This window comes from Aegilops tauschii, chromosome 5, assembly GCF_002575655.3.
Source record: "Aegilops tauschii subsp. strangulata cultivar AL8/78 chromosome 5, Aet v6.0, whole genome shotgun sequence".
NCBI classification, from domain to species: Eukaryota; Viridiplantae; Streptophyta; class Magnoliopsida; order Poales; family Poaceae; genus Aegilops; species Aegilops tauschii.
Genome location: NC_053039.3, coordinates 158,757,283 through 158,767,841, shown reverse-complemented (window position 1 = coordinate 158,767,841; position 10,559 = coordinate 158,757,283). Strand labels below are relative to the sequence as shown.

Here is a 10,559-nt window from a genome sequence, read left to right as displayed (position 1 = left end):
TAGCGGACGGCAAAGAAGGTCTTTGCCGTCTGCTTACAAAAAACAGATGGCAAAGAACTGACAGACGGCAAAGAACCTGGTTGCCATCAGCCAATTCTTTGCCGTCTGCCAGCAGATGGCAAAGAATCTTTGCCATCAGCTGGCAGACGGCAAAGAGGTGGGAGGGGTCCAATGGTGTAACGGTGCACCAGCCCCACCTCTTTGCCATCTTCTGGCAGACGGCAAAGAGGTGAGGCTATCTTTTTTTTTGCAGGTAGGACTTAGCCTAACACATAAATCACACACGTACGTTGGCTGGGCTAGACTAGAACAAACGCACGCGCCCATCTCTCTCGCTCATGTCTGGTCCTCTCGATCCCCTTGCGCCGCCGCCACAGACGCTGGCCGATTCCGGCCGCTCCGGTGAGCTCTAGCGCCGCCCAGCACACCTACGGCTGCTCCTCGATGAGCTCTGTCTATTCCTCCGCATCGATTTATTTTCCTCTGCTCCTTGTGGTCGCCCCCTTCAGTTATGTCTTGCTAGGGTTTCGGTCTTGGTCGTGCTCCTCCTGCTCGCCGGGGCTCCGCGTGCGCGGCCAAGCTGCCGCCGCCGCCGCCGTGCAGCCGGTCGTGCGCGATGCTCAACTGCGACTGTGAGCCTCCTTTCCTCGTCCTCCCCTGATCCGGTCGATTTCTTTCTGATCTGAGCATGCTCTGACCATGGATGGGTGGCAGCGGTGGGGATCCGGTACGGCAAGTTCTGCGGCGTGGGGTGGAGCAGGTGCAAGGGGAGGACCCCTACGACGACCTCGATGCGTGCTGCCGCGAGCACGACAGTTGCCTCGAAAAAAAAGGTACATCGTCACTCATCCCCTAGATTCAGAAACCAAAAAAATGGCATCTGGGTCAATGGACGCCATGAACAAAGATGTCTTTCCTGCACCGAATGGCGGCCGGCTAGGATGCATCACCACCCATGGGGCTTAATTGTGCATGGTTTTTGATCTGACAGTTGATGCGTAGGTGTATCCTGAGCAGAGCTATCCCACTGTGTGTTCTTTAGTCCATCAGAGTTTGGGTTGTGAACTGCCTGTATTTGTTTCTCTGATTTAAAGTACGTCTACAGCCCTTGAAGACATTCTGTAATGGTAGCTAGATAATTTTTTTCTTACTAATATGTACGTCTACAGCTTTCCCTGTAACAGCAGCGACAGCATCCTATTACTTCACAGTAAACACATTTATCTGATTATGAGGTTTTAGATGTGTTTTACATGTTTGTCAAATTACTGCGCTTACTGTTAGAACACTCAATACTGCACCCAAAAAAACAACGAACTGATAGTTGGTGCCTCGACACACGGTAGCTAATTCATACATAATTTCTACTGATCCATCTAGACTTCTCCTATGTTATGTTTTTTTGTTATTTCCTAGATACACATACTGTAATCTTAAGGACCGGTGATGCATGAGGGAGATCCCAATTTTTTCATCACTACTAATTTTACCATCTCCACTGATATATCAACATGACATAGTGGAGTTTCTCAATTTCCCTTGGAGAGTTTGTGCTTAGTATCAATCTTATGTCAGACTAGCAATATTATGTAATAACATGTATAGGTACATGAAGAAGTTGTGATTTTTATATTAATATATGCTATGGGAACCCGCCACTGCCAATTCTAGGATACATAGAATATTCAAAACATTCACGAAATAATTAATTAGATAAATTAGATTTGTATCTTATGGTGATATTTCCATTGATTTCTTGCTGTAACTTGAAATGCTGAGTAGACAATTTTTCATGATGTGCAACTATTTTCATTTGAAAAATATGTACTCACTTTCTATATATATGTTGCATATGCCTGGTTGGACGATGGAATATTGAACTTATTTGTGCGAGGTGAAAGTTCAAGTACAGCTAATGGACAGTAAGCTGGAAATTTAAAGTTAGAGCGCAACCTATTTTGATCCGCGTGCATGTGATTCTGTTTATAATAAGGGTTGGTATATATCTATATTTAACATTTATTTCCTAAATACACGTACTAAAATTTTGTAGAAAAATACCGATAATGATGGTGGTGTCTGATTTCCTTGCTATAGCGCCCCTCCCAGTAATTTGTTGCATGTTTGACTGATACAATTATCGTAGACAAATTATGAAGACTTATACTGACTTTTAATTAGTAATAATGTTTCTGAAATGAAATTTTCTCCAAGTGAAATGCTACATTTCTACTCCTAACCCATTCTCCTTTTCTTAGTGTTTTTGTTATGCAGGTTGGAAGAAAAGAAGAAGATCCAGAGAAGATCTTAGTAATAAGATAGTTTTTATTAAAGTAGATATTTAGTTTTAGGTCATTTCTTGTAATTTCAGATATGGAGTGCTTGTCTTTAGTTTTTGTTTTGACTTTGTGAAACTTGGTACCTATGGATGAAACTGTGTAATATTGATGAAACTATGTATATGTATGGATGAAACTTGCTACTATTGGTAACATGTGTTGGATATCCTATATTGGTCATATATATATATATATATATATGTGTGTGTGTGTGTGTGTGTGTGTGTGTTTGATTTTCTGTGAAAATGTATGGATATAAGAAGAAACAGAATTAATGCCTATTTGGTCTCTTTGCCATCTGCCAGCAGATGGCAAAGAGCCTGCAGTCTTTGCCATCAGCGGCGGACGGCAAAGGCTGTCGTTAGCCGCCTAACGGACTAACAGCACATTTATTGCCGTCGGCTTTCTTTGCCGTCAGCCGCCGATGGCAAAGGCCCCTTTGCCGTCCGCTTCAGAAAGCAGACGGCAAAGAAGCTCTTTACCGTAGCCTACTTTGCCGGAGCCTTTTGCCGTCCGCGGCAGACGGCAAAGGCCTTTGCCGTCCGCCATACTTGCCTTTGCCGTCTGCCGTGGCAGACGGCAAAGTAGCTGATTCCTGTAGTGAAAGGGATAAATGGTACTAGAGCCGTACAGATGCAAAATAGATTTTTCAATCCTAGACTAGATTTTCATTTCTAACACAATAGGCTATTAGGGCATCTCAATGGCTCCGGTATATGTCCGATTTTATATTTGAACGTGGTCCGCAGACATGATGCGGGAGAGAGCCATAATTTTTTCTAAAAATTAAAAGGGGATCATGCATGTGCAGAGAGATAAAAGAGAGTAGGATCATGTGGTGGCTTTTTGTTGGTCAAGTGCATGTCCAGACACCGTATAGCTCCACACGTTTGTCTCTGATTTGTCAGAAAACGGACGTCCGGACCACTTCGCGGACTGATGAGGTCCCCATTGGATAACAAATTAAAGTTGACATAAACGGCCCGGAAACTATAATCCGGACATATATCCGAGCTTTGAGCGTCTCCTTTGAAGATGCCCTTTGCTACTAACTTTGTGTTTGAACGCGAAAACGTCTTATATATTTAGGGATGGAGTTAGCGCATAATATATTCAGAAAATTAAATCTAGGATTTTTCGTACAAAAACCTACACAATCCAGTATTCCGGACATGGCATCATACCCCGGATGTGTGAGCCGCCCGATGGCGACTTGCCTAGCAAGGCAAAGGCGACTTAGAACTCGGGTCGGTCACGTTGAATGATCCGACTTGTACTCTTGTAAGCCCAGGGCCTCGACCTGTGTATATAAAGGTGAGACACTGCGGCGGGTAAACTGAAGTTACAATCAATCGAGAGCTAGGTTAAGCGATGCCATGTCCCGGAATAGACAAATAAATGCTTAGAGAACTAAAATAATAGACGGAGGTAACTTAAACCCAAAGAATGGTATGAAGAGGACAATGCATATGGAGGTGTTCAACTGACAATAATTATAAACTTTTGTACAATGTCAAAAAATGATAAATGCAAGTCAATATGATTAACAAAAGGTTGTGGCTAGGTCTCCCTCGACTAAGACTTAACCAAGTCTTAGTCAAGTGACATAACATGTAAAAAAGAAAAACTAAAAAGAAAATTTTGAACGGATCTCAATGTAAAACTGCACGTATATAACATTCACTGAGAAATAACAAAGTCTCTGTTGACTAAGAGACTACTAAGAAAAATAGCAAAAACATATTATTCATTAAAAAAATCAACTCTAGCCACGCAATTGCGCGGGTGGACCCGCTAGTTTAGAAGAATTGAAGAAGACTCGCCAACTAGAGGATGAAGATTGACATGAACAAGTTCAAATCAATCTGGGGCCTAATGTTGGGGATATAACCCCGCGGTGTGACCCGCCCAGGAGAGGCCGCGTTACACTTTTTGCGACTCATAAATGAAAGCCTAAGTAGGCCCAGGAAGGATAAGATATGAAGACTGGAGGCGGCTTACAAGGCGGGCCTGTTGAAGGCCCAAAACCCGGACATGGCATCATACCCCGGAGGTGTGAGCCGCCCGATGGCGACTTGCCTAGAAAGGCAAAGGTGACTTAGAACTCGGGTCGGTCACGTTGAATGATCCGACTTGTACTCTTGTAAGCCCAGGGCCTCGACCTATGTATATAAAGGTGAGACACTGCGGCGGGTAAACTGAAGTTACAATCAATCGAGAGCTAGGTTAAGCGATTCCGCTCCCTTGTAATCGATACTCAATCAATACAACACAAAGCAGGAAGTAGGCTTTTACCTCGTCAGTTAGGGGCCGAACCAGGGTAAACTCGTGTCTCTCGTCCTGCTCAAACCCTTTAAGCTAATCACCGTTGCCATGACCTCGCACCTAAGTCCTTTCACAAGGGCATATGCCATAACAAAGCCACGACATAGGCCCCCTTCTTAGCTTTCTAATTCTTTCTTAAATTTATCAATTATTTTTCCCTCCTTTCAGAGTATTACAGTCCCAAGCCTTTTCCACTTTATCATAGTGATAAATTACTTGCAAGATTGAACCCAACTATCATGTATAACTCCCTAAAGCCGCTCTTCTTGAACATGAAAACTCCCTAGAGCCGCTCTTCTTGAACATGGAAACTCCCTAGAGCCGCTCTTCTTGCACATGGAACTTATGCGGCAATGGCATTCTTGCACCTTCGCAGCATTGCCGGTGTAGTCGACCTTGAACTCATCGCTAGTGATCATTCGAACCTTGTATTCCATGGAGATCTTAGATATTTGAGACTCCATGGATTTTGGAGCAGCATGAGAGGAATGGAAGTGTTGTACGTCCTGAGATGATGGAGATGATTAAGAAGAGGGTTCTTTGAGAAAACTGCCGCTGGTTGCCGAAGATAAGAGATGAGTGTAAACCTATGCATGCAACAGGGAATTAATAAGGCTGATGTATTGCATGTCCCATGCTTCCCGAGGAATACAGGCTCATGGAAGTGCATGCGACATTGTGCCCTCTCGGCGCCAACTCCTTGGGAACGACCAGCTAAGACATTATTCATCCTGGAGGCTGAGGGTGGCGGCCAGGTTACCAGGTAAAAACCCAACTTGGTTATTGAATATGGCAATGGCTCTCTCTTGAGACTCAGGTGAGGACGCAGGCGATGTCCGCATGCCGAAACCCGGTTCGGTGGAGCTAGTTGGCTGGAAGATGGTTGTGCCCGGTGCTTGAGTTGCACGGTGGCTGGATAGCCTCTGCTCTCGCCTAGACCCAGTGTTGCCCTTGGGGGTGACGGTGTCCTGGACTAGGGGTACTCACCACATCGTCTCCTGACCAGGTGGATCGGGCCGAGGACCCCCATGGCGGTTCACTCATGGGCGGGCAGCCCATGCCGCATACAAGGAGTATTCCACAAGACTTGGTGATCAAGACAAGGACTCCTCTCCACCAACGTATTCGGCTAGGACTCTTGTTATCCTAGGCCTCTGGTGCATTATATAAGCCAAGGCCAGGCTAGTCGATAGACCATTATGACATTAATCATCATACCCTTAGGGTTTAGACCACAACATATGATCTCAGGGTAGGTCAACTCTTGTAATCTCTATATTCATCAAGATCAATCAAGCAGGAAGTAGGGTATTACCTCCATTAAGAGGGCCCGAACCTGGGTAAACATCGTGTCCCTGTCTCCTGTTACCCATCGATCCATGACACACAGCTTGGGACCCCTACCCGAGATATGCTGGTTTTGACACCGGCAATGGTGCTTTCATTGAGAGTTTCGTTGTGTAATCGGCAAAAGATCAATGGCTCGCCTGCGACGTCGGCGTCTTCGTCGCCGGCTCGACTGGTCACCTTGGCTGGAGCAAGAATTGTGCCCTGCCTCCAATCGTCATGTTCAGACGAGGGCTTTCATCAACATCAACTATGATATCTATCATGATCATGGAGGAATCATCCATGGAGCTCGGGGGCTCAACGTCAACATTGCCCTCGGGCGACCGTGCTGTTTTTTCGAACAGCGGATTTGTATCCGCTACCACCACCTCCTCGAGCATCGTTTTGACGACTCCTTCGGTGGAATTGTGCGGAATTGAGTCTACAACAACACTGTAAAATTTCGTCGCGTTCCAATGGAGCAATCTCCGCCGATCTCCGATATACTGGAGCCATGTCGAATCTGGACGGGAATTTGGACGAGTTTGGAGCGTGGTGTCCAGCATCTAGCTCGGACGTCCTTTGGAGATCCAACCGTTGATCGGCTGTGGAATTCCTATATGTACCACCTCTCAAAATTTTAGCTTGATCCGATCGTCCAAACTCCGGGAACCTTCCGATTAGTGCATCACTTTCGGATCTGTTTTCTGCGCGAATACGAATCCGACCCGAATTCATCTTTCTTCATGAATGGGGTATTGGACAACCTTTTTAAAGGAATTTTCTTCTAGGGTATTGCGCGTTGTTCTTAAACATGTGCCCATACAATTTTAAGCCTTCTCTGAGGTACTCTTCACCATCAAGCTGATGTCAAATCAGTCCGGCAATATTGCTGTGCGGCTGCCGACCTGCGCTAGACACGTCATCGCTTTGTTGAGCCGAGCACAACTTCTTCGGATCATAATCTCTGCGAGCCGAACAAGAGTTGGGCATCACGAAGGATAAATCATCACCAACATCGCCGCCCCACGGATTACACGGAGCGAGCACACCGGCATCAACGCACGGTCACTTCATCAAGCCGACATTGACCACGTCACGAGCTACGACCTGCATGGGCATGGCCGCACTGTTGCTTCTTCAAGCCGATGTCCATCACGCCGACCTACTTTGACACCTCGGCTGGACCGGGGGCTCCGCTATTTCTTCATCAACATGCTCCTGTGACTTCGGCGTCACCGGCCGACCAGCTTCGACACATTGGCTGGCATGGCGATTGGTTCAGACCGGGCTGCGCTGGCACCTCGGCGTGCCGACTTCGTCGTCCCACCTCCGTCGACACAGTTGTGTTGTCTCCTTGGCATGTTGCCCTGTGTTGGCAACCCACGCCACTAGCTTCATCAACCTACTTCGGAGACTTCGGCGTCACCAGCCGACCAGCTTCGTTATGTTAGCTGGATCGGGGGCTCTGCCGCGGCGAGACAATCTTTGCCAGCATCGCCATCGCCATGCCGTCGCTTCATCACCCAATAGGCAATGGGTGTGCGGATCGAGTCCCAATTTTGGGAGTAACCTTTCTTTGGACTGCTACAACAAATAAACCAGGTGCCATTAATCCTAGCAATTTTTGCTTGTTTGGGTGTATTTTTCCCATGGAATTATCACTCTGGTTTGTTCCATCATCTGTACACAGGTCTATCAAATGGTGCCCGCATTAACGACGGTCGCGTGGTGGTTCGGTCAGTTTCTGTACATGGTTCGGCGAACGGCGCATTCGGAACTCGGACCGACCTGTGAATTCGGGCTTTACCACGCCTTTACCGCATCACGCCGACGCCCTGCATCGACATTGACTTCGGCGCCAGGCCACATCTCTTTAAATAAATTATTTTTGCAAAAAGCAATTATGCAAGGATTTTATATATATTTATATTATTCTTTTTGGACCGCACTATTTTATGTGTGTAGGTTATTGACTTCGACTGCGTCACGCGGTCACTTCGGCAAGCCAACGTCATCGTCCCAATTGGCATAAATCGGCTCGCATGATCATCTTGTTGATTGAATTGCCATACCGACATGTTCGGTTGCCTCGGGGACTTCGGCATCATCAAGAGGGTCCTACCTCATCGGGTGTTTGGCGCACGGGCAATATTTCTTTTATTACTCACTTTGCATGATTAATCATGCAACCTTTTTTTTATTATTGTTATCCCCGGCTTGTAGTATCTTCAGTGCACAGGTAAATGATCCGGATTGGGCAGCGCTGTCACCTCGGGTCGACCGGGGGCTTCGTCATCACTTCTTTAACCCACGCCGGGGACTTCGGCGTCACACTGTCGGCCTGCATTGGCCGTGTTATGTCGCCACTTCGAAGTGTCGAGCTCTTTGCTCCGCCACCTCGGGACCAGCTTAGGGGCTGGGACCTCGTCTCGCCGTAAGCTCAGATCGCGTCATCGATGCCGAACACATTAACCAGCTAAGTTGCTTTCATGCTCAAAGTTTTTAAATTTTTAAATTATGATCGGTTCGACCATGCTCACATACGTTGTTTGTTAAAAGAAACTCCCTTTGCCCATGTTAACTAAGGTCTCTTAAAATTTATATGAGCTATTTTATAGTAAATGTGTTTTCTTCTTGGTCATTGCAAAGACTTTTTCTACCGCTCCTTTTTCGACTCGAGTGTTTGGTCAATAGCCGGATAGCCTGTCTTCTCTCTAAAAGCCGCTCGAGTTTAGTTCGCTAAACTGGCGTCGGAGAAGTACTCCGCCTTCGGGATAAGGAGCTTGAAGCCGTAGGCTGACCCGCTTGAAGTCTTGAGATCAGATGTGTCATGTTAAAGCATGACAGAAGCACAATTTTTTTTTTGCAATTTTCGGATTGGCACCAATCGACTTGATTTAGTTCGGACAGGGAGTTTTCCGCATAAGTCTTTTGGTTTTTAAGCCTATGTCACTTTTAAACTATTTGTGTGTTTCTAGCATAAGTCTCGCAGTGCAACGCCGGACACCTTTAGAGATTCGGCAAAACATTCTCGGGTATTGCTTTATATGCATCGGTTTCGAATTGTGTCTTTGGTCAATAGTTGGGTTGCCTGGCTCCTGTGCTTGCCTCCTACGTTCCGCTTTGTTCGGCTAGGTGTGCAAAGGGAGAACCATGCGATTGTGCTTCCAACTAGCATGGTTAAGCGCCTCAGTGGAGAAAGCCGAAAACTGACTGTCACAATAATTGTAAACTGGTTAGCGATCCGATGACTGTGTTAAATTATAAAATCGATAGAGGTCACCCCATGTTAAATGACGGTCCGTTCATAACATTGGACGAAGTATTTACGGCTTGACCTCGACTGTCGCCGAACACTAACTGGGGGCTAGTAACTGGCCTCCCAACTTTAAGATCCTATGACTAAGTGAAATTTATAAAGCCCGCATATCTGATTGCCTCGTTTTCGCTAACACAACCGCCTTCGGGCACCGAAACGTCGGCTAAGGGTTGTTTTGTTATTGTGGAAACACCCTGCATAGCATCTAGAAGGGGGTGGAAGCCGACGATGGGCCACTTTCAAACGATAAATGGTCGCAACGGAGTCAAAATAAACATATCATCGGCGTTTGTATTTAATATACGAGGGCCTCCTTCCGCAATCATCATTATAAAGCCATAAATATGCATCAATTTGACTTAAGATTTTGGCCAAGCTGGGTTGCTTGGCTCCTGTGCTTACCCCTACATTCCCGATTGTTCGGCTAGGTGGTAAAGGGAGCACCTCTGTGATTGTTACTACCGGGTCATCCGAGTAAGTACCTCAGACTGGGTGAAGCCGAAAGCTAGCAATCTTAAAGGATCACATTGGTCGGCAACGACGGAAGTGAAAATTTTGGTTCATTAAAACCATAGAGTTCGGGAACTTTCCCCGAACTAAATCCTCAATATTTTCCTCCCACATTGGTCGGAGGTGAGGTTTCATGATCATGATAAGCATGACGACCCAAAGGAAGGAACCGATAGTAGGACTATATTCTCTGGAAGATGTTTCTTACGTTAAAACGTAATATAACATATCTCTCCGTGTACCTTTGTTTATAAAACCGTATGGCCGGATTGCCTTGTTTTCCTTAAATCTTTGCCCTTATAACGGCTTTATAAAGTAGGAAAACACTCCTCAGCTACTGGCCGAAGAGGTTGAAGCCGATGGTCAATCAACAAAGTTTTGTACAATGCGGATCCGAGCATTAATGATGTAAAGTACTTGGATACATAGAGTCATTACACATAATTTGTGATTTTACTATGGATATCGAGCCTTAATTCGGCCACCCGTGCCCGCATTAAGGCTTGGGGACTACTGGGCTTATTATTTACAAATATTAAAGGGGCAGATCGATCCCCTGATCTGGTGTTGCCACCCAACCAGTGGCCCGGGGGCTACTGCATTGCCAATTCAATGCAGAAAATTCAAAGTGCTTAGTGTTCGGCATAACCTAACTATGGACAAGCACGTCTTCGGACGACAATAAGTACCATATGGGACTTATCCGGCATCAAGCTAATATATCACGGTGACTT

At 46.0% G+C, this 10,559-nt stretch overlaps 1 long non-coding RNA gene across 1 annotated transcript; it reads left to right on the top strand.

Moving 5' to 3' along the window:
• Positions 1 to 307: 307 nt before the first annotated feature.
• On the top strand, positions 308 to 2,453 carry LOC123494090 (uncharacterized). Its single transcript, XR_006663917.2, has 2 exons — positions 308 to 632; positions 715 to 2,453. It is a non-coding gene; the product is annotated as an uncharacterized lncRNA (long non-coding RNA).
• The last annotated feature ends 8,106 nt before the right edge of the window (positions 2,454 to 10,559 follow it).